The 26,181-nt window shown below is 36.4% G+C and overlaps 1 pseudogene; it reads left to right on the top strand.

Moving 5' to 3' along the window:
* The first annotated feature begins 1,140 nt into the window (after positions 1-1,140).
* LOC122896684 overlaps positions 1,141-26,181 on the top strand; it is a 31,433-nt pseudogene continuing 6,392 nt past the window's right edge.

The raw sequence follows: 26,181 nt of genomic DNA, 5'->3' as shown, positions 1-26,181 counted from the left end.
ACATACATATTCAATAATGTAACTGTTCTAATGTTAATAAAACCCTTGTAATTTTAGTATTACAGCTAGGATCTTAGATTGATATAAAATATGTACCTTTTAATATAGTTTAGTCAAATTTTATCCTTTCCCAATATGATATACACATATTATACTGGCTTTCCAACAAATATAGGCCTTTGGATTAGACACATGTTTAACTCTATTAAGCCATACATCTCATATCTCATAAGTAGGACAGGATACATTTGAGATATGGATTGCTAATATAGGTAAGTCATTTGAATTCATCTTTCATTCACTCAAAATGTGTTTTCTATGTGCTTCCTATATACCAGGCATGTTTTTAGGGTCTGTGGATATGGCAAAAGAAAATAAATGAAGAAATTTCCAAACAGATGTGGAGCTTGCATTTTAAGAGTGGTGGGAGAAAAACGGTAAGTTACCACACATGCACACACACAGTAAGAAAACTGGAATAGTTTAGCAATGTAGAAGACAGGAGACTAACACATAGTCGATGGGCCTGGGAAATTAAGTGCAGGGTTTTAGGTCAGCCCGCTCCTAGCACACCACGGTGCTGACTCCCAACTCCATTCCCTCCACAGGCATTTCTTCCACAAGAAGCACTTCAGCTCCACCTGTCCCTCACCTGCTCATCATATGGAAACATAAGGACTGCAGCAGAGGTGAAGTGTCTCCCCTGGGGCTGGCCCTTAGCAAGGCCCTGTGGAATGGACAAGAGGCCTTGGGCAGCTGTTGGGAGCAGCAATGCTCCCAAAGAAAGGAGTCTCCTAAAGAAAGGAGGGGAGAGGGCCCTGGTAAGCAGGGGTCCAAACAAGGCAGCTGGACTGGCCACAGAGCACTGCTGGAGAAAGGAGGACCACCAGCTAGCACAGCTCAGGTGGAGCCTGCAACCGCCATCGACTTCCGGGATTTAAAACCAGTTTCCGGAAGCCAGGATGGCATCCCTGTGACAACCAATGTAGGGGCTCTTTGAATCCCCTGTCTTAAAGCTAGGGAAACAGCTCTCATTCTGATGCACTAGTGCTTTTTCCTCACTGCTAGGGAGAAATCTAGATGCTGTTTTCTGCGAAAATGTGGAACGTGCACCTGGGGGCCAAATTGAACAAAAGGAAGATGCTCCAGACCAGTGACTATATCCTGGTGTCCTCCCTGCAGGTCCTGCTACTGTCCTAGGATCTGTTAATTCCTTTGCAGAACTACTCTAAATGGCTCCTATCATCCTGGTGTTTCTCATTATCCAGGATACCGCAATTCTCTTCAACATCAGCATCATTTTCCTCCCGTTCTCCAACACCTTTGTCTTCCAGGCTGGCCTGGCCTGTCGTCTTCTGACGGACACAGGAGACAAATGAGGCACAAACAAGTCAGCTGTAAGAGAATGGAGCAGGGGGTGACAGTCCTTTCTACTGTTGTCCCCCCAGCTCCCTTTCTCTTGGAACCAAAGTCTTTGCGCCTCATTCTTCTCCCATGCACCATCAGGAGGCGGCACTGGGCAACTCTGTATTCCATAAGTTCAAAGGGACTGCCCTCCTCACAGCTATGTTCTTCGCCCCCAGCATCTTCCTTCATGTCTGGGTCATGACTTTACACTGGAAAAATTCCCAACTGCTTTGTCAGGACAAAGGGACTTCAAACTCTATATTCTGGAGACTAGCATGGCAGTGTTATATGGTTACTTCTGCAAATGGACAGCTGTGAGACTGGGTGATCCTCACTCCTACCAGGACTCTTTATGCCTGCACAAGTTCACCAACGCCAAAGGTAACCAATTCTTGCTACATTGGTGGATGCTTTTCCTTCCTCGTAGAGGCTACATGTGTGCCTCTGTGGGATGGGGGTTGGCCCTATACACAGAAAACAGTTTAACTTACCTAGAACAAGCCTCAGGCCACTTGTGTTGAGCAGTTAAGAAGACAGATTAAAGTGTTTTAAAACATTAAAGTGTTTCCCAGGGTAGATCTCAGTACATAAGGGCCCCAGCCACCCCCTCAGTTCTTCCCCCATTCCTTCCTGCTCTCCACCCCTTTCCTCATGCAAGGCTGAGACTTCATCCTGGGGAAGCTGTCATTTTGCCTGGTACAGGAGGGTCTCCTGGTACCTGCTTTCTTTTCACCAAACACTAATTAATGATGAAGGTTGCAGAGTGACATTTTAAGCTCCTGACAGATCACACTGAAGACATTTAGATTTTATACCCAAGGCCCTTTATAAAATTTTTACACTTTTTAAAAATAGAAAATAAATTGAATTCTTTTTCCATAAAAAATTTGCTTATTTGAAAAATCCGTATTAAAACTCTGAAGCCTAAGGGTTCATGGATAAACTAATGTTTGAGTCATCTGTATATAAGTCTCATCTTCTTAAAGTGGTTTTATTTTTGATTATGTTAACATTTAGTGACCATAAAATTCTTAGAGTTCAGATGTTAATAGACTAGATGTATATATTGATAAATACAAAAGTATATCCCCTTTTGAATTTAACTGACCTACATTTTATACATTTGTATAGAATTTTAGATGATTTTAAGAAATATCAGAAGTATGTGTACACACACATAAGCACATGTGTGAACATATGCACACACATGTGTGTATTGTATGGACAGAAGTTATACCCTAGTGTATTTGTGCTGTTTCTCAAAATAAAGCTTGGGCATAAATCTCAGTTCCTGATAGACACTTCTTTGCAATCCTTTTTTTCTTTTCAGTATAATATTTGTTCTGTGACTGTGACCTTGGTACATTAATCAGATACTGTTTCTTACACAGTATACCATTCACCCATCAAGTGTTTGCTAAATAAAACTAAAATAAATTAATCCATGGTAATTTTCATTATTAATTAATATATTATTATGGCAGGTGAGCCTGAGTAACAGAGTATATTGGTTTTGGTGAAAGTTTTGGAAAATGCACTTTAACCCAAATGAAAAATATTTTACTGCTGAAATTTCAGATATGTGGCCTGTCAATCAACAAGTATTTTATATATAAGAGTCTTCTCATTTTTTATCCCCCAATAAAGTTAACCATAATATTTAGGTGTCATGCATATCATGTACATATCATGTACACAATGTTCTCCAAAGTGGCTATCTCAACTTGCATTCCCACCAACAGTGTAAGAGGGTTCCCCTTTCTCCACATCCTTTTTAACACACATTGCTTACTCTCTTGTTAATTTTGGCCATTCTAACTGGTGTAAGGTGGTATCTCAAGGTGGCTTTGATTTGAATCTCCATGATGGCTAATGATGATGAACATTTTTTCATGTGTCTAGTAGCCACTTCTCCAAAGACATACAAATAGCTAACAGACACACTCCGTTCCTTTTTACCTTACATTCTTTTCCTCTCATCTCTGTACTTTCCTTATGAATTTTTGCTTGAGTTTCATGAATTTGTGTTCTATTATGAACTTAAAAAAATAACATAAAAATGAATTTAAGTTTTTGTTTAAATTCTAGCAGTGGAATATTAGTTGCAGGTGTACAATATAGTGATTCAACACTTCTGTAAGATACCCTGTGCTCATCATGACAAGTGCCCTCCCTAACCCTCATCTCCCATCTCACCCATCCCCACTCGTAAGCATCCATTTTTCTCTATAGTTAAGAGACTGTCTCTTGGTCTCTCTCTCTCTCTCTCTCTCTCTCCTTTTCTTTTGTCACTTGATTTTTTAAAAGATTTTATTTATTTATTTGACAGACAGAGATCACAAGTAGGCAGAGAGGCAGGCAGAGAGAGGTGGGGGGAGCAGGCTCCCTGCTGAGCAGAGAGCCCGATGTGGGGCCCGATCCCAGGACCCTGAGATCATGACCTGAACCGAAGGCAGAGGCTTAATCCACTGAGCCACCCAGGTGCCCGCTCACTTGATTTTTAAATTCTACACATGACTGAAAGTATACAGTATTTGTCTTTCTCTGACTGGCTTATTTCATTTAGCATTATGTATTGTAGCTCCATCCATGTCACTGTGAATGGCAAGATTTCATTTTTTTTATGGCTGAGTAATATCCCACTGATTCCTCAGCCATAAAAATAATGAAATTGTGCGCGCGCGCACACACACACACACACACACACACACACACACACACCACCCCTTCATCCATTCATCAGTTGACAGACAGTTGGACTGTTTCTGTAATTTGGTTATCGTAGATAATGCTCCATGTATCCCTATGAATTGGTGTTTTTGGATTCCATGGGTAAATACTTAGTAGTAAAATTGATGAATTGTATGGTAGTTCTATTTTTAACTTTTGACCAAACTCCATACTGTTTTCCAGAGTGGCTTCATCATTTTATACTCCCACCAATAATGCAAGAGGGTTTCCCTTCCTCCACATCTTTGCCAACACCTGTTATTTCATCTGTTCTTGATTTTAGTCATTCTGACAGGTTTGTGTTGATAGCTGATCGTTGTTTTGTGTATCCCTAATGATCAGCGATGTTGAGTATCTTTTCATGTACCTGTTGGCCATTTGTGTGTCTTCTTTGGAAGAAGGGTCTTCATGTCTCCTGCCCATTTTTTAAATTAGATTATTCATTTTGGGGGTTTTGAGTTTCTTAAGTTCTTTATATATTTTGGATACTTACCCTTTATCAAATATGTTACTTGCAAATATCTTACCCTATTCTGTAATTTGCCTTAGTTTGTTGTTTCCATCACTGTGCAGAAGCTTTTATTTTGACAAAATACTTAATAACAACATGCAAAAAAATGGAAGTGGACCATTTTCTTATACCAAACACAAAAATTAGTTAAAAATGGGTTGAAGACATAAATGTGAGACATAAAACCATAGGAAAACAATGGAAGTACTGTAGGAGAACTCAGGAAGTAAACTCTGACATTGACTACTGCAACTTCTTTCTATATGTCTCCTGAGGCAAGGGAAACAAAAGTAAAAATACAACAAAGGGATAAGTTGTCTTCTGATTATTAATCAACTATCTTTTCTAAATTATGGCCTGGCTCCCTCTTTTAAGATCGACAGGTCTTTTTACTGGTCAAGCAGATAAACCCCAATGTCCTTTATATGTTTGTTGTTTTTTTGGTGATTGTCTATTTTTTCATTTGCATAGTATATAACCAGAATAATTCAATTAATATGTACTTGACAAGACATAAGAATTGTCCACTCAATTACCTCCTATAAGATGATTCATTCTCATTTTTACTCTAATAGCAGGAATGAATGCTTATATGGAGTGGCCCCAAACTTATCTACTCTGTATTAGACTCAGTTGGGAAGACTTATTACCTGATTCCTTAGAAAACATAAACCTGTATTTCTCAGTATACATGTTACATGGTCTTTTCCTTTTTCTTCTTCCATTTCCAACAGTTTGCTCAAGGAAACTGTAATTTTGGGGACAGAGTTAGGGGTGACTAAAATACCCACAGTGGGTATTTTAGCTCAAGTACTGATACACTGATTTTCACAGTAGTTTCAAGTACAACTAATTTAAGACCAGATCTCCAAGTGCCATTTAAAAATAGTACCAGGCTAGTAAAGAATCACTAAAGAGTGCCACTTAAGACTCAGTAATTATTTCAAGACAGATAATACTCAAAATCATAGTTATTTTATGCCATTAGAAAATAGACCTGCGAACACAAAAAAGTAACAAGTCCCCTGCTAGATGAGATCCATGGTGGATTTAACCTTTAACAGAGAAGTGAGAGAAGGAAGAAACCTCCTTAAATGCTGTTAATAGGAAAACAGCTGAAATTTAAACACAGAAAATGACTGTCTGTCCCTGGATTTGAAGCAGGAGAAGGACAGCAAGGAGGCTGGTAGAGTAAGGATGTATGTAGAGGAAGAGGAGAAAGTTAAAAGGTGGCTGAAACTTACACTATACGTCAGGCACTCTATCCTTCAGTCCCAGATGAGTTAACTCAGCAGATGAAACAGTTTCATTTTTATGGGAAACCATTTTTATCAGTTTTTTATACAAAGTATCTCACATTTAATGAAGTATTAAGAAATGTGAAAACATATTACTATCATAATAATGTTATCAGTCCCAGAAATGTCCAGATGTTGGATTAAGGTAATTATGATTAACATGTTAAATAAGAAGTAAGCAACATGAGAGAATAAATAATGCTTTTCAATAAAGAGACAGAAATTTTCAAAAGCACTGAATGGAAATGCTATGATTTTAAAAAAAGCTCATATTAGGCATTAAATTTATTTTGGGGGACTTTCAAGAGAACTGTAAATAGCAGATAAAGATCAATGAATGCATACATTTTAGACAAATGTGGAAGAATTTATCTCCAGCAGACCTGCTAAATAACGTCTCTCTCTCTGTCAAATAAATAAATAGAATCTTAAAAAAAAAAAAGATGCCATATAGAAAACTAATTCTGGGGGCACCTGGGTGGCTCAGTGGGTTAAGTCTCTGCCTTCGGCTCAGGTCATGATCTCAGGGTCCTGGGATCTGGCCCCGCATCGGGCTCTCTGCTCCACAGGAAGCATGCTTCCTCCCCCTCTCTCTGCCTGCCTCTCAGCCTACTTGTGATCTCTGTCAAATAAATAAATAAAATCTTTTAAAAAAAGAAAACTAATTCTGAATAGATAACAATGCCTGGAAGAATAAACATATGGTAAATAAAACAATCTCAAAAAAAAAAAACTAAACTAAAAACCTCTTCATAAATTAGTAGCTGGCCTCATTAATAGCCTTCCTCCAGTCTTTAATTAGGCAAAGAAAGTCGGTAAAGATACAGCAGATTGGAAGAGCTGTACCACTTTGACTTAATTGATATTCTATAACATCACACCAAATATTGGTAAATACACATTTCTCTCAAATGTATTGGAAATACTCAGTGGTAAAAGCCATATGCTGAGCCATAAAACAGGTCACATTTTGTTAGAATTTGTACAGAATTTGTTCTGTACTACAGCAGTATTCAATTCTAATTCACTAAGTAGTATAAATCTAGAAAATTTCCACATGCTTGAAGATTATACAATCTATTTCTATTAGATCATGGGTCTAAAAATGTTTTTAAAAACTCAAAAATAATTGATGAAAACACAATTTATTAAAAGTTGTCTCATAAGCTAATCAGTGCTTAGATTTACAACATTAAATGCAGTAAAGAAAAAGGAAAAGGAGTCCAGTCTATGACATAAACTTCCACATTAGTTGAGGAACACCTAGCTGGCACAGTGGGTGGAGCATGTGACTCTTGTGAGTTCAAACCCCATAATGGGTATTGAGATTATTTTTTTAAAAATCTTAAAGAAGCTAGTTGAACAAAATAATCCCAAAGTCAAAGTTGTCAACATTAAAAAACCTCTTCTACATATTTAATTTATTCCATTAAAATTAAAGGAGAAATATTATATGCTAAATGCAAAATATGTGGCAAATGCACTTGAGAAAATGCAATATACATTCATGATAAAATTGCTCAGTAAATTAAGAATACTAATAAATTTTCTCAGCCTCATAAATTAAATCTCAAAAACAAAATTGGAACTAAAAGCTATGGCTGATACCACAATTAATGCTGAAATACAGACCACCTTATGCATGATCAGGAATAAGTCAACATGTTTCAGTCTTACCAGGGAAATTAAACAGTGTATCAAAGATCATATAGCTAGTTCAGTAAGTCAATAGTCTTCAAGTCAAATTATACCAGAAAATAATATTTTAATAGCTAAGAAAATAAGAACCAGAATGGTATTTTGAAAATAAGATATTACAAAGACCAAACAACAACCACCACAATAAGTCACATAAGGAATAATCATTTAAGGCTCTCATTCTCATGTTTTCCATATATATAGATAAATACACACAGAAACACACACACACATATCTCTAACTCTTGTCAATATCAATATTATCTGAGGTTTTCCAAAATTAAATGCAGCAGCTGATTTCCATTTTCAGTGTGATGTCTCTACTATCAGGAAACTATGGTACATATGTGGAATTTCTAATTCATCTGTTATGCTTTCTCAGAACTTTCAGAGTCACCGAAGAGAGGTGATTTCACAGTCTTGACTTCAAAGAGGACCATAAAAATAGTTGTTGACCCATTTATTAAAGTGTGTTGTACACTTAGAAATTGCTTAAGAAATTAAAGGATATATTTCAAACTGCAATACTTGGAGAAAATGAGGAAACAATGTAACTCATAACAAAATTAAGTTTGGGGATATTATACAGATTTATAGATTATGGCTTTATTTTTTTTTAAAGATTTTATTTATTTATTTGAGAGAGAGAGACAGTGAGAGAGAGCATGAGCGAGGAGAAGGTCAGAAAGCGAAGCAGACTCCCCATGGAGCTGGGAGCCTGATGTGGGACTCGATCCCGGGACTCCAGGATCACACCCTGAGCCGAAGGCAGTCGTCCAACCAACTGAGCCACCCAGGCGTCCCTAGATTATGGCTTTATATAAGACAATCAGATGGCTATTGGTAGCACATAAACATGAAAATTTTCTTATGTTGAGTAGTAGCACTGTCATCTTTTAGTCACATAAAGCAAATATTTTCCCAATCTGTTACATCTCTAACTTACAATAATTATTTGTTTCCATGCCTTCTTTCTTTCTTTTTTTTTTCCCAATTTATTTATTTTCAGAAAAACAGTATTCATTATTTTTTCACCACACCCAGTGCTCCATGCAAGCTGTGCCCTCTATAATACCCACCACCTGGTACCCCAACCTCCCACCCCCCCGCCACTTCAAACCCCTCAGACTGTTTTCCATGCCTTCTTTCATATTCTTTTGTCCACTCCCAAGGAAAACTCATAGGGGACTGTTCTTCTACTTGGCCTCAGAGCTGAACACAGTTTCTAACTCAATATAGAAGTTTTGAATTTAATTAAATTGGATTTTAAGAATAAAGCAGACATCCCTAAATTCTAGAGAGAGCAGAACAGGACTATTAGGATCAAAGGTAAAAACATGGACCAACTAGTAAAGCCAATGCATGGGAAGGATTTGGACATGATAGTGTTTAAAGAAAAAAAAACTCTGAAAAGCATTGTAGTACCCAATTACAGAAAACAAAAACAAAACAAAAACAATTTGTTCAGCACAATGGAATATTTTAGTAGTGAAAACATAATGTTAACCTTTCATGCGACAACTATTTATATACACATAAATCCGTTATTCATTCTGAAGAAAAATTTGGAAAAAATTGACTTGAATATCTATATAGATGTCTCCTTCTGCTGTTGAAAGGATGATTATTTTGAGATTGCATGGAGTAAACCCTCAGGGGTTACTCAACAATCTTCAAGTGAACTATTACATTTTAGATTATAGGGAATAGGGGCAAATTACCTTCTCTTAGAATGGAGCAATGGTATAGTAATTTGTAAATGGATTTAAGTAGCAATGGTGCAGCACTGAAGACTTATATAAAAGTTTCAAGTATGGATCAATATTTTTTGAAACTAAAAGGTAGTATGTTGCCTCTTAAATTCTGCCAAGTCTTACTTTTGTTATTCTTAACCAGAAATATCAGTATTCAAAGCATAGACTGTACGTTTCCAAATTTTGACATTAATTAGGCTGAAGACATTTTTTCACTGAGAGGTTTGAACTTTTTGGATAACCATGAAATTCAATTTCATTAATATAAAGCAGAGTGAAATTATTTCCTTCTTGGAGAACTAATGAATTTTATAAATTTCCTTTAAAAGATTTTATTAATAATACCAACCATCCACATACCCACCTTTTTACTAAAATCATTCTATAATGTAAGAACTCTGAGGTTAGAACTCTGTTTTTATTTTTGTCTGATACATACATACTATAGTAATAAGTAATCTCCAAAAAAGTCAATGTAGAGCACAAGAAGGGCTATACATTTAGTACTCCTTAATCAGAAGAAAAATTCTCATGCATAAAAATCAATACAATTTAAGTTTAGCCCCTGCATATACTAGTACCATATTAACAAAATTAAACACAAATTTTCATAATACAAGTGAAAGTTATATTTATTTGGTCACTTAATGAATCAAAAATTTTACACATCTACCATTTGTTCTTAAAGTCATGGTGAATGGGTGTGGTGCATAAACAATGAATCTTGGAACACTGAAAGAAAACTAAAAAAAAAGTTTTTGTCCTCTGAAAGATTTTAATCTATATAAGGATATCAGAGGATATGTAAATCTTGGAGGTGAAAACAAATGAAAATAAAATCAATCATCAGAATGTGTGATGCAGAGCTGAAAGAAACGTTAGTATTTTTTTTTGTATCTTAAATGTCACGATACAAATCAGGAAGCCAGATGCAGTAATATTTTCTAAAATTCAAGGTGATCTACGTGCTTTTTATGATCACACATAGTCTGGTTTCTGGATTTATTGTCTTCTCAAACTAATGAAGAAGTTAATAACAGTATTTCTTTGAAGAATGTTTTAATTTCTTGTATTGCTATTTAAGTGACTAATGTAAGTATAAACCAGGTAAAATTATATAGTTAATGCATAATACATTTCAAAATAAGTTAGTGTAATAAAAAATACCAGCTGTATTACCCAAAGACCTCAACGTGAGACAGGAATCCATCAGAATCCAAAGACCTAGGTCTTTCTTCATCTTTCCTAGGAACTAGAAAATTACTATAATTTTGAGTCTAGAAATTTGGTCTAACTCAAATTATGAAGATCAGATGTGCCCAGCGTGATAGCACTTTTTAATGACAAAAAATGCACAGTAAACATAAAATATTGGGAAGGTTAGATTTTCTGTAGAGAAATAACAGTTTTAATGGTTCTTTGTCCCTCATCCTTACTACACAACTTCTTTTCTGCTGCAGAAATCAAGCAAATTCTCCATGAATTACAAAAATAGCATTTATTTTTAATTCATGTTATGTGAACTCTGCTGGATGGTTGTAGCTCAATAGTTGGTTCAATTTTTCTAGGCTCTGTTAATTTGACCAATTTATAGGAAATTTGAAATGGGATGCCCATATGAAAATATTCCCTAAGAATAAATTAATGCACGTATATTATGAGTGAATTTTATAAACATGCTTCCTTTTGTGTTCTCTTTGCCCAAGAGAGCACTGTAAGTAGCAAAATGTTATTCACTGCCCTTCTCAAACTAATCTGTTATGATTTTATAAAGAAACAGTCACAAATTTCCATGCTGATTGTTTTAGAAAATCTGTGTTTTCTTTCAGTGAGTCTCTGATTGCCAACAGTTAGACTCCTTTTGAATTCACCTTCTTATAGTCATTAATAAGATGAAATTAGTAATATATCCCCTGCGGTATTAACATTCGGTCTCAAACTTGTTCTCCCAAAGCAGCTTCACTAGGTGTATTTTCTACCTCCTGCTTTAACCAGGTTAACACTTTTTACTTTGCCAAAACAAACTGTGGACCACTATTTTTTTCAGTTTTAACAATAAAATTTATAAGCCTCTAGTCAGGTTACCAAATTTAAAAAAAAATTACAAGAGAAGACACAAATTACAAATATCAGAAGTTGGAAAGTGACCACCACTACTGATCCCATAAACATTGTAACGTTAGTAAATGAATATTATTAACAACTCCATGCCCACAAATTTGATAACTTGATGAAATAAAACATTCCCTCAAAGTCATCATCTAAAGAAACTCACACAAGAAGATGTAGAATCTGAATAGATCTCTATTAAAACAACAAATTCAGTGATTAACAACCTTCTAAAATGAAATTGCCTGTTTCAGGTGGCTTCACTAGTGATTTCTGACAAAAATTTCAATAATACTGATACAGTTAGTTCTCTACAATCTACCCAAAAAATAGCTAGTAAACCCTTCCTAAGTCATCCTGTGAGGTCAGTATTACTCCAATAACAAAACTGGATGACAACATGAAAAAAAAAAAAAACCCTACAAACCAAGATGTTTCATGAAAATATAAAAGCCTACAACAAAACATTAGTAAATAAAATCCAACCCTGTCTGAAAATGATTATATACCATGAACGAGTGGGAGGGATTCCAGGTATATAAGGCTGCATCAACATTTTAAAATTCATTATTATCATCCATCACAACATATTAGACATGAAAAATTGTATTGATACAGAAGCATTATTTGAAAAATACAATACAATTAATGATTAAAAAACAAAAAAACTTCCAACTAGAAATAGAGGGGAAAGTAATCAAGTTGATTTAAATTAAAACTAATATCCTATTTTGGGACGCCTGGGTGGCGCAGTTGGTTAAACGACTGCCTCCGGCTCAGGGCGTGATCCTGGAGTCCCGGGATCGAGTCCCACATCAGGCTCCCAGCTCCATGGGGAGTCTGCTTCTCCCTCTGACCTTCTCCTCGCTCATGCTCTCTCTCACTGTCTCTCTCTCTCAAATAAATAAAATAAAATCTTAAAAAAAAATAAAAAAATAAAAGTTTAAAAAAAAAAAACTAATATCCTATTTAGTGGTGAGAAACCAGATCATTTCCTCCTAAGATCATCAAGACAAGGTGATCTCCTTTCACGACCCTTACTAAGCATTGTCCTGGAAGTCCTTGCCAACATAGTAAGAAAAAAAAGTACATAAAAGGTGCTCAAGTTGAGAAGAAAAAATAAAGAGCAAATGAAAGCACATAAGAAGCTGTTCAATATCTTAGGGCATTAGGGAATTGCAAATTAAAACAAGATACCATTGTGCATCTAGAATGATTAAAACCCAAGACACTAAGAAAACCAAAATACCGATGAGAATGTGGAGCAACAGAAACTCTCATTGCTTGCATGAGAGAAAATGGTCTAATAGCTTACATGTAGAATACAGTTTGGAAGGTTTTGTTTTTTTTTTACAAAGTTCATCACAGTCTTATCACAAATCCATTAGTTCCTATTCTAAATATTTACTCAAATGAGTTGAAAACTTACATTCACACAAAAAGCTGCACATAAAGGTTCTATCACTTCATGCATAATTGTAAAATACAGGAAACAACCAAAATGTCAAACATTAGGTCAACAGATAAATTGGTACATCCTAACAATAGAAAATTATTCAACAATAAAAAGAAACAAACCACCAAGTTTTGAAAAACAGGGAGAAACCCTAAATGTTTATTATGGAGAAGCCTGTCCAGAAAGACTACATACAATATCATTCCAACTAAATGTCATTCTGAAAAGACAAATATATGGAGATAGTAAAAAGATAAGTGCTTGCTGGGGATTAGGGCTAAGAGTGAAAGATAAGTAGATAAAGCACAGGAAATTATAGGGTAGAAAATGTTCTGCAGCACATTGTAATGAAATATATACATTATCCTATGCATTTATCAAAACTTCCGTAATATACAACACAAAGAGTGAACTCTAACATAAACTATGTACCTCAAGAAATGATAGCATATCAGTAATGATTCAATTTTAACAAAGGGATCACACTAATGCAGGAAATTACTAACATGAGAAACTATTTGTGGAGGAAGAGGATATACACCAAATTTGCAGTTTCTGCTTCATTTTTCTAGAACCCTAAACTAGTCAAAATATAATCTATTAATTTAAAAAAAACCCTCATTTCTAGTCCCAGCTCCACATATAAAGAACTTGGAAATTCCCGATAAGTTAACAAACAAAAACACTAAACAGACTGAAAAATCAGTAACTCTTCACGGCTCTCTAAGAGAAGAGGACACAGGCAAGCAAATCAACTGCCCCCAACACTGGAGAGACAAACACAGGAAGACACGGGAGATATGACTTACCGCAGTAAAGACTCCAGCAGAAACCACCACTGAAGGAGAACTAGGGTAGGAAAAACCCGAAGTGCAGTTGCTGAGTTCCTAGAGGCTCGACACAAACAACTCTAAGAGTTAAATACTCCTGGGGAGAAGAGTCATAAAATGGCTGCCACCAGATTTACCTCCAGGAGTTTGACCAGGTTTCCTCAATAAATAATGGAGAAAACTTACCCCACATGTGTTTCTGTCAGGCGCCAGGAAATATTTGAAGTTGGTAAATGTACATAATTATTGAGGATGAAATGCTCATGGTTCTGGAAGTTATTATACTATTCCTTCTACTTTAGTGAATGTTTGAAATTTTTCACAGTAATAAAAACAATGATAGAAAGTTTTAAAAATTTTTGATAAGAAAAAGAACTAACTAGAGCAAACTGCTTTCCCCTTAAAGTCTACCCTCAAGGAAAACTAACCTGCTGGGGTGTTAGGAGATCCAGCTCACCTGCTGAAAGAAAAATAACCAAGTCCAGCCAGTCTAATTTTCCATGGGAAAGAAGGGAAATAGCCAAGCATAGACCATTCTAGCCATCCTGTACCACCTAAAGGAAAGTGGAAAAAGCAAACAAAACAAAACTGAGAAATGCTTATGAAGTTCATAGTTCAGAAGAGACATACATTAACTAAAAGACTCACTAAAATACCATGAGGCTTAATCATAGAACTATAGAATGCTTCCCCTCTCCACATACCTCATACTGCAACACCAAAGGTCTATTTATTTTTTTAAAAGATTTTATTTATTTATTTGACACACAGAGAATACAAGCAGGTAGAGCAGCAAACAGAGGGAGAGGGAGAAGCAGGCTCTCCACAGAAGAGGGAGCCCCATGTGGGGCTCGATCCCAGGACCCTGGCATCATGACCTGAGCCGAAGGCAGCCACTTGACCCACTGAGCTACCCAGGCCTTGCAAAAGTCTATTTATAGCTGGTCTATTTGCCCAGTACATCTATGTCTGGCTACCAGGAAAAAACAAAGCATACCAAAAGGGCAAAGAACACAATTTGAAGAGACAGAGCAAGCACCAGAAACAGACATGGTAAAGCTACTGGAATTATCAGACCAGGAATTTAAAACAACTGTAATTAATATTCTAAGGGTTATAATGGATGGAGCAGATAGCATGCAAGAATACATGGGCCATGTGAGCAGAGAAATGGAAATCCTAAGAACCCCAAAGAAATGTTAGAGATAGAAAACACTGTGATAGAAGTGAAAAACACCATTGACGGGCTTGTTAGTAGACTGGACACAGCTGAGGAAAAAATCTCTGCCCTTGAGAATATCTCAATAGGAGCCTCCAAACCTGAGGGGGAAAAAAACCCTCAAAACAGGCACAATATAATCAGTACCAATAGCACCAATGTAGCTCAGGATTGCCTACTAATAAATTCTCTAATTTCCAAAAATTTGATGAAAAAGTTGTCCTCAACATACACACTGAAAAGGAAAGCTATGCAATTTGTTAATTTATAAGATGTTTTACTTATTTTATTAAAACTGAATACTGAAATGCAACAGATGCAAACATAAAACAATCTTTGTTGACTTAAAGAGAGTGGCAAAGTACAAAAAAGAAAAAAAAAAGAAAGAAAACAGGAACTATTGGCCAATGGTGCATATTTACTACATAATAACTTCATATTTTCAGTGGAACTAAAATTCTAGACAACCATAAAAAGAAGATGTGTGTGTGTGTGTGGTTTTTGTGTTTTGTTGTTGTTATTGTTGTTGTTTTTAATTTTATTTATTTATTGCACAGAGAGAGAGAGAGAGACAGCCAGAGAAGGAACACAAGCAGGGGAAGTGGGAGAGGGAGAAGGAGGCTCCCCGCTGAGCAGGGAGTCCAATTCAGGGCTCCATCCCAGGACCCTAGGATCATGACCTGAGCAGAAGACAGACACTTAATCAACTGAGCCACCCAGACACCCCTGTGTGTGGTTTTCTGTTGGTAGGTAAAACATGCTAATTTACTGGTTATGTTCAAAGGATGGGAAAATAACTTAAGAATTTGGAATTGGGAAGAGATATTTATAGTTTAAATTTTAAAATAACTATAAAAGAAATTTTCATAGAAAAATATATAAGCATATTAAAATCATCTATTTAAAAGAAGAGACTATTAGAATGGAATGAAAGAGGAAGCCTGTCATATACAGAACACAATAAATATATTTAAGGCAAAATATTTTCAAAATTTTAAAATCAAAAGTATGTAAAAGTATTTATTAACCAAATGAAAGGTGAATGGGGGAGACAGTTGATTATATAATACAAAATAGAATTAAGACATAAATCTTGACATTCCGTACTGCTTAATATTAACTGCAAAGAGAGGTTTGAGCAAATTATATTGTATGCAAATTATATCTCAATAAAACTGTTTAATAAGAAAGTTTCTTTTTGACATGACCATTAGAGGTAGCAAAGAAAAGCATTTCTTGACATCCAGCCACAGGCTGGCAATTGAAAGCCTACATAAATGTATCACACCATTTCCATATTTCTCCCATTCTTTTTTTTTTTCTTTTTTAAGATTTTATGTATTTATTTTAGAAAGCTAGAGAGAGTAGGGAGAGTAGCAGGGGGAAAGGGGGAGAGAGAATCCCAAACAGACTCCAAGCCAAGTGTGGAGACTGACTCAGTCCTCCATCCCAAGATTCTGAGGCCAAGACCAGAGCCAAAATCAAGAGTCACATGCTTAACCCATTGAGCCACCAGGGTTCCCCCACTCCATTCTTCTTTAGCATCATGGGACTTCTTTTTCTCCAACTCAGGTTAAATGGAGAAGGATTTATGGTGCCTTTGAAGAGAGGCAGCCCCCTGAGCTGGGATTCATTACCATTGTCATCTGGCGATTCTGTATCAACAGTATTTAAGAACAACACTGCCAATTTCTTTCTGATTTTCATCCTGTTCTTTATTCACCACCTGAACAGCTGACTCACCTAAACCATTTTTTTCCCATTTCTCTCATTATCATTTTTATGTTTCTGTTAGCCTTCTTTGTTCTTTGGAATGGCTTCTCATTACTAAAGCAATGCATGGCAGATATGGTAGCAAGAGGTTGTTTCCCATGTGGTTTATTGCCCCCTGAACATGAGGTTGAAATAAGGTGGCCTAGGCAGAAGGAACTGCCTGTATCACAAGGTATATGGTTGAATGAACCAGAGGCAAATTATTTTGGCTGGCTGATTGCTTGTCGTCATAAAATCAATCTGACCTTGCTTGTACATGTAACATTTTAAGGACTTCAGGGGATATTTCATTATTTAAAGAAGGCAAGACAGTCAAGTGGTAAAATTTTCAGCATAAACTTGCTCAATTCATGACTTCATTCATTCCAAATTGGTCAACTCAATTACATCTAAATTCTGGAGAATTTTCTGTATGTTAAATTCTGCTGGGACTCAACCAGAATAGTCCATTCTGTTCAATTATGTCTACCATTAAATTGTAAGTCTCTCAATCATTTAACTAATAAATCTGAGAGAAAGAAGATTTATCAGGGACTTGCTAAGATTTTCAAACAAAGTGTCACACTCCTTTGAACTATATTGACAGGCTTCCGTGGTGGCCTCTCTCCTGTGTCATGTACCTGGCAGTATGGCTAGTGACTAATGACCATATCTGAATAAAATCATAACTGATTACAGTATTTCTCAAATTCCCAACAGAACCTTCCTTGTACAATAACACTTTTTCAATTGTCTGTTTTACCTACTATGATTGACTCTTTTCTTATGTTTTCAGCAATTCTACTTGCACTAAAAATCAATTAAGTACTAACCCAGTTATAGTCTTTCTCGGTCTCCTCCTCTCAATTGCCCTTTCCTTATTAATTTATTTTGCCATCTCAACAGGAGTCAAAACTTTTCACTCATAAATAATAAGCAAGCAAGCAAACAAATCTCTACCACAGAAGTTTTGCTGCTTCGTGCAAAGAGTGGGTCAGCAACTGTCCTGGCATTGAAACCTGAGCTCTTTCTTCCCTTGACCTTGCCTGACCACGAAGTACCTTTGCCATACTGAGTTGTAGGTCTGAAAGTCAATCCTTCCTCTTCAAGATGCCAGCCTGTATGACCTACAGTGATTAAATTGCAGCAGTGGCCTTGGGTTCTTATTGATAATCAAATTCATAAAGCACAATAGCCTCGACAAAGCACCAAGTTCATCAGCTTTCACGAAGGTTAAAGATCAGGGAACAACATGCACAGTGTCTGAAGAGCAATTGTCTCTTGACTCTCAGAACCTATTCTGAATATTTCCTAAATTCCATAATAAGATTATGACTGAGATTTGATATTGGATTTTTTTTTAGATTTGTATTTATTTATTTATTTCCGGGTGCACACGTGTGTGTGTGTGTGTGAGAGAGAGAGAGAGAGAGAGAGAGAGAGATAGAGCGCAAGCCAGGGAAGAGGGAGAGGGAAATGGAGAAGCAGACTCCCTGCTCAGCAGGGAGACTAACTCAGGGCTCCATCCAAGGACCTTGGGATCATGACTTGAGTGAAAGGCAGATGCTTAACCAACTGAACTACCCAGGAGCCCCAATACTGGATTAAGTAACATGGAGGCTGACTGGTTACATTGACAAAAAAGTTATAGTGTTATCATGGGGTAAAAATCTGATTAAAGAGGGCTAATGAGAAATAGAGGAGGCATTATAGGCAGAAACTATAGATAACACTGTCAATGAGATGAACAACAGAGGAATGGGCAGAGACTTGAAGCAAAGGTCAAGTCAGAAATGGCTTTAAAATGGAAGTATTTGCTGATGGTAATAAACCAGTAGAGTAAGAAAAATAAAATATGCAGAAGGAAGAAGGAAGCATCACTAGAATGATGTACTTGTGTAGGCAAGAAGTGAGTACTGCACATTATTGGAGTACTCGGAACATTTCCAGATTGTTCTCATGTATCATTACGCTATTTACTGTCATTGCAGGCTTCAGAAGAGATAAATATATGCTAGCAACTCTTTGCTTCATTGTTACTATTGTTGGTTCCTTTTTTTATAACATTCAGTGTTATAATTTCTTATTAAAATGCTTTAGGGTGAATTTTAATTCCGAGAAATGGGGAAATCCACTAATTGTGTCCCCATTCCATTGTCCTATGAAGAAATATTTCCCAAGATTTTAATTGCTCGAAGGGAAACTGACAAGATAAAAATCAGTGTAAAGGATCCACACATAGCTGAGATTTTCTAGGCATTTAGGCAGGAAAAAAAATTGTAGCTTACACAGCAATGGCATTGTAATCAATGATTTCTGCTGAACTCTGCAGAGTGTTCATTGGGATTCCAGGTGTGTTTAATATGCAGGAGATGGATCCAATCAGACAAAGAAGGGGAAGGCTTTGCAAATAGGAGGAATGCTCTTCTCTGTTCTGGTTTGCAGTCCCCACTGTACTGATTGTGTTGATAGAGTGTTATTTCCCCCATTTGTTCTTGCCTTTATTGTTGATGACTTTAATATATTTTTAGGAGTCAAGCATCCAAGGATAACCTGAGAGATGTAGCTCATCTCATGCATTACTAGGATGACAGCAGAGATATTATTAGCTGAAAATCTGCTCTCTCAGTACAAGACCAATGGTATTGGGTATTAAGGAGTGCACATATTGCATAGAGTACTGGGTGTGGTGCATAAACAATGAATCTTGGAACACTGAAAAAAATAAAATAAAATAAAGATGTTACAAAAATAAATAAATAAAATTTAAAAGATTAAAAAATAAAAATAAATGAAAAATAAAGCAATGCAAAACAAAACATGGAAGCCATTATTTTCCTTTTCTATTATTTGCTTACCAGCAGACTTCCTCTTGCCTCTAATCAGATTTCCTTAAGGCCAAAGCTCTGTAATAAATAAATTTAAATAAATATTTAAATCAAATTTTCTTTATTTAAACTTATTTATTTAAATAAATTTATTTAAATAAATTTATTTATTTAAGTAAAAAAGAAACAGCCATATTTCTTTTTTTATAATTTTCTTTTATTTTTTATTAACATATAATATATTATTTGCTCCAGGGGTACAGATCTGTGAATCGTCAGGCTTACACACTTCACAGCACTCACCATAGCACATACCCTCCCCAGTGTCCATAACTCAACCATCCTCTCAGTACCCCCTTCCCCCAGTAACCCTCAGTTTGTTTTGTGAGATTAAGAATCTCTTATGATTTGTCTCCCTCCCGAACCCATCTTGTTTCATTTTTTCCTTCCCCTCCCCAATACCCCCCACATTGACTCCCAAATTCCTCATCTCAGGGAGATCATATTAATTGTCTTTCTCTGATTGACTTATTTCGCCTAGCATAATACTCTCTAGTTTCATCCACATCATTACAAATGGCAAGATTTCATTTCTTTTGATGGCTGCATAGTATTCCAGAGTGTGTGTGTGTGTGTGTGTGTGTGTGTGTGTGTATCACTTCTTCTTTATCCATTTATCTGTTGATGGACATCTAGGTTCTTTCCATAGTTTGGCTATTGTGGACATCGCTGCTATAAATATTCAGGTGCACGTGCCTGTTCAGATCACTACATTTTTATCTTTAGGGCAAATACCCAGTAGTGTGATTGCTGGGTCATACAGTAGCTCTATTTTCAACTTTTGAGGATCCTCCATGCTGTTTTCCAGAGTGGCTGCACCAGCTTGCATTCCCACCAGCAGTGTAGGAGGGTTCCCCTTTCTCTTCATCATCACCAGCATCTGTCTTTTCCTGACTTGTTATTTTTAGCCATTCTGACTGGTGTGAGGTGGTATCTCATTGTAGTTTTGATTTGTATTTCCCTGATGCCAAGTGATATGCAGCACTTTTTCATGTATCTGTTGGCCATCTGCATGTCTTCTTTGCAGAAATGACTGTTCATGTCCTCTGCCCATTTCTTTACTGGATTATTTGTTCTTTGGGTGTTGAGTTTGGTAAGTTCTTTGTAAATTTTGGATACTAGCCCTTTATCTGATATGTCATTCGCAAATATCTTCTCCCATTCTGTCAGTTGTCTTTTGGTTTTGTTAACTGTTTCCCTTGCTGTGCAAAAGCTTTTGATCTTGATGAACTCCCAGTAGTTCATTTTTGCCCTTGCTTCCCTTACCTTTGGTGATGTTTCTAGGAAGAAGTTGCTGCAGCAGAGGTCTAAGAGGTTGCTGCCTGTGTTCTCCTCAAGGATTTGGATGGATTCCCTTCTCACATTGAGGTCTTTCATCCATTTTGAGTCTATTTTCGTGTGTGGTGTAAGGAAATGGTCCAGTTTCATTTTTCTGCGTGTGGCTGTCCAATTTTTCCAACACCATTTGTTGAAGACACTATCTTTTTTCCACTGGACATTCTTTCCTGCCTTGTCAAAGATTAGTTGACCATAGAGTTGAGAGTCTATTTCTGGGATCTCTATTCTGTTCCATTGATCTATGTGTCTGTTTTTGTGCCAATACCATGCTGTCTTGATGATGACAGCTTTGTAATAGAGCTTGAAGTCTGGAATTGTGATGCCATCAGCTTTGGTGTTCTTTTTCAACATTCCTCTGGCTATTTGAGGTCTTTTCTGGTTCCATATAAATTTTAGGATTATTTACTCCATTTTTTTGAAATAAAAATGGATGGGATTTTGATAGAGATTGCATTAAAAATGTAGATTGCTTTAGGTAGCATAGACATTTCACAATATTTGTTCTTCCAATCCATGAGCATAGAACACTTATCCATTTCTTTGTATCTTCCTCAATTTCTTTCATAAGTACTTTATAGTTTTCTGAGAACAGATTCCTTGCCTTGCTGGTGAGGTTTATTCCTAGGTATCTTATGGTTTTGGGTGCAGTTGTAAATGGGATCAACTTCTTAATTTCTCTTTCTTCTGTCTTGCTGCTGGTGTATAGAAATGTAACTGATTTCTGTGCATTGATTTTGTATCCTGATACCTTACTGAATTCCTGGACAAGTTCTAGCAGTTTTAGAGTGGAGTCTTCTGGGTTTTCCACATAAAGTATCATATCATCTGCAAAGAATGATTGACTTCTTCTTTGCTGATTTGGATGCCTTTAATTTCTTTTTGTTGTCTGATTGCTGAGGCTAGGACTTCTAGTACTATGTTGAATAGCAGTGGTGATAATGGACATTCCTGCCGTGTTCCTGAACTGAGTGGACAAACTCTCCGTTTTCCCCATTGAGAATTATATTCGTGGTGGGTTTTTCATAGATGGCTTTGATGATATTGAGTTATGTTCCCTCTATCCCTAAACTTTGAGGAGTTTTGATCAAGAAGGGATGCTGTACTTTGTCAAATACATTTTCAGCATCTATTGAAAGTATCATATGGTTCTTGTCTTTTCTTTTATTTATGTATTGTATCACATTGATTGATTTGCAGATGTTGAACCAAGCTTGCCACCCTGCAATAAATCCCACTTGGCTGTGGCGAATAATCCTTTTAATGTACTGTTGGATCCTATTGGCTAGTATTTTGGTGAGAATTTTCGCAACTGTGTTCATCAAGGATATTGGCCTGTAATTATCTTTTCTGATGGGGTCTTTGTCTGGCTTTGGGATCAAGGTAATGCTGGCCTCATAAAATGAGTTTGGAAGTTTTTCTTCCATTTCTATTTTTTGGAGCAGTTTCAGAATAGGAACTAATTCTTCTTTAAATGTTTGGTAGAATTCCCCCTGGGAAGCCATCTGGCCCTGGGTTCTTATTTGTTGGGAGATTTTTAATGACTGCTTCAATCTCCTTACTGGTTATGGGTGTCTTCAGGTTTTCTATTTCTTCCTGGTTCAGTTTTGGTAGTTTATATGTGTCTGGAATGCATCCATTTTGTCCAGATTGTCCAATTTCCTGGCATATAGTTGCTCATAATATGTTCTTATAATTGTTTGTATTTCTTTGATGTTGGTTGTGATCTCTCTGCTTTCATTCATGATTTTACTTATTTGGGTCCTTTCTCTTTTCTTTTTGATTAGTCTGGCCAGGGGCTTATCAATCATATTAATTCCTTCAAAGAACCAGCTCCTAATTTCATTGATTTGTTCTACTGTTCTTTTGGTTTCTATTTCATTGATTTCTGCTCTGATCTTTTTGATTTCCCTTCTCCTGCTGAGTTTAGGCTTTCTTTGCTATTCTTTCTCCAGCTCCTTTAGGTGTAGGGTTAGGATGCGTACTTGAGACCTTTCTTGTTTCTTGAGAAAGGCTTGTATCACTATCTACTTTCCTCTCAGGACTGCCTTTGCTGTGTCCCACAGATTTTGAACCATTGTGTTTTCAATATCATTTGTTTCCATGAATTTTTTCCATCCTTCTTTAATTTCCTGGTTGACCCATTCATTCTTTAGAAGGATGCTATTTAGTCTCCATATATTTGGGTTCTTTCCAAATTTCCTCTTGTGACTGAGTTCTAGCTTCAGAGCATTGTGGTCTGAAAATAGGCAGGGAATGATCCCAATCTTTTGGTACCAGTTGAGACCTGATTTGTGATCCAGGATGTGATCTACACTGGAGAATGTTCCATGTGCACTAGAGAAGAATGTGTATTCTGTCGCTTTGGGATGGAATGTTCTGAATGTATCTTTGATGTCCATCTGGTCGAGTGTGTCATTTGAAGCCTTGATTTCCTTGTTAACTTTTTACTTGGATGATCTGTCCATTTCAGTGAGGGGGTTGTTAAAGTCCCCTACTATTATTGTATCATTTTCAATGTGTTTCTTTGATTTTGTTATTAATTGGTTTATACAGTTGGCTGCTCCCATGTGAGGGGCATAGATATTTAAAACTGTTAGATCTTCTTGTTGGACAGACCCTTTAAGTATGATATAGTGTCCTTCCTCATCTCTTTTTATAGTCTTTGGCTTAAAATCTAATTGATCTGATATAAAGATTGCCACCCTAGCTTTCTTTTTTTTTTTTAAGATTTCATTTATTTATTTGACAGAGAGAGATCACAAGTAGGCAGAGAGGCAGACAGAGAGAGAGGAGGAAACAGGCTCCCTGCTGAGCAGAGAGCCCGATGCGGGACCCACCCTAGCTTTCTTTAATGTCCATCAGCATGGTAAATTTTTTTCCACCCCCTCACTTTAAATCCGGATGTGTCTTTGGGACTAAAATGAGCTTCTGGTAGATAGCATATTGATGGGTTTTGTTTTGTTTTTTATCCAATCTGATACCTTGTGTCTTTTGATTGGGCATTTAGCCCATTTACTTTCAGGGTAACTTTTTTTTTTAAGGTTTTATTTATTTATTTGACAGAGATCACAAGCAGGCAGAGAGGCAGGCAGAGATAGAGGAGGAAGCAGACTCCCTGTAGATAGCCCGATGTGGGGCTTGATCCCAGGACCCTAGGATCATGACCTGAGCCAAAGGCAAAGGTTTTAACCACTGAGCCACCCAGGCGCCCCTCAGGGTAACTTTTGAAAGATATGAATTTTGTGCTGTTGTATTGCCTGTAAGGTGACTGTTATTGTATATTGTCTCTGTTCCTTTCTGGACTACAAGTTTTAGGCTCTCTCTTTGCTTAGAGGATCCTTTACAATATTTCCGGTAGGGCTAGTATGGTGTTTGCAAATTCTTTTAGTTTTTCTTTTTCCTGGAAGCTTTTTTATCTCTCCTTCTATTTTCAATAAGAGCCTAGCTGGATAGAGTATTCTTGGGTGCGTGTTTATCTCATTTAGTGCTCTGAATATATCATGCCAGTTCTTTCTGGCCTGCCAGGTCTCTGGATCAGTGCTCTGCCAATCTAATATTCTTACCATTGTATGTTGCAGACTTCTTGTCCTGAGCTGCTCTCAGGATTTTCTCTTTGTCATTAAGACTTGTAAGTTTTACAATTAGATAAGAGGGTGTGGACCTATTTGTATTGATTTTGCAGGGGGTGGGTCTCTGTCTCCTGGATTTTGATGCTTGTTCCCTTTGCTATATTAGGGAAATTCTCTACAATAATTTGCTGCAATATACCTTCTGCTTCCCTCTCACTTTCTTCTTCTTTTGGAATCCCAATTATTCTAATGTTGTTTCATCTTTTGGTATCACTTATCTCTTGAATTCTCCCCTCGTGGTCCAGTGGTTGTTTGTCTCTCTTTTGCTCAGCTTCTTTATTTCTATCATTTGGTCTTCTATATCATTAATTCTCTCTTCTGCCTCATTTATCCTAGCAGTAAGAGCCTCCATTTTTTATTGTACCTCATTAATAGCTTTTTTGATTTCAGCTCAGTTAGATTTTTATTCTTTTATTTTCCCAGAAAGGGCTTTTATTTCCCCAGATAGAGTTTCTCTAATATCTTCCATGAATTTTTCAAGCCCGGCTAGCACCTTGAGAATCATGATTCTGAACCTCTAAATATGACATATTACCAATGTCCATATTGATTAGGTCCCTAGTCTTCAGTACTGCCTCTTGTTCTTTTTTTTATGGTGAGTTTTTCTGCCTTGTCATTTTATCCAGATAAGAATATATGAAGGAGAGAATAAAATACTAAAAGGGTGGAAAAGACCCCAGAAAAATGTATGCTAACCAAATCAGAAGAGACCCCAAATCAGGGGGGAAGAAAGGGGGTAGAAAGAATTTTTTTTAATTTTAAAAATTAAATATATATATATTTGTTATATATATATATATATATATATATATATATGACTAGTGAATAGAACAGAGCCACCCACTTGATTTGGGGAGTATTTTGGTCTCTTAGAAGAAACTACCTCCCAAAATTTTAAAGAAAGAAAAACATATATATATATATATATATGGGTAAACATGATGAAGGGATGAAATATGACTGTAAAGATGAAAATTTTAAAAAATTCTAAAAAAGGAATTGATAAGTTGGTTAGAAAAAGAAAGTGGAGAGAATTTGCTCAGGCTGGAGACTAGAACAAAGCACTGTGCTACATTTAGGGTATACTTTGATGTATTAGAAGAAATTGTATCCCAAAAAATTTTTAGAAGAAAAAACCCTATATGTATATAAAAAATAAAGTTAGATACAATGAAAGAAAAAATATGAATATAACAATGAAAGTTTAAAAGATTTTTTTAGAAAGGTATGTTAAGATAAACCAGTTTAAAAATGTTAAAAGAGGAAAGTTAAAAAAATCAGAATAAGAGAAAAATAAAATTACAAGAATTTAAGTAAGTTTGCAAGACTAAAGAATCATGGGGAGTAAGCCATGAATTCCATGCTTTGCTTTCTCCTCCTCTGGAATTCTGCTGTTCTCCTTGATCAGTGAGCTTGGTCTTGGCTGGATGTTCTTGTTGATCTTCTGGGGGAGGGGCCTGTTATAGTGATTCTCAAATGTCTTTGCCCAAGGCAGAATTGCACTGCCCTTGCCAGGGGCCAGGCTAAGTAATCTGCTCGGGTTTGCTCTTGGGAGCTTTTGT

The sequence above is a fragment of the Neovison vison genome, chromosome X (assembly GCF_020171115.1).
Source record: "Neovison vison isolate M4711 chromosome X, ASM_NN_V1, whole genome shotgun sequence".
NCBI classification, from domain to species: Eukaryota; Metazoa; Chordata; class Mammalia; order Carnivora; family Mustelidae; genus Neogale; species Neogale vison.
The sequence above is the reverse complement of the archived record's forward strand: the minus strand, read 5'-3'. Positions and strand labels throughout refer to the sequence as shown.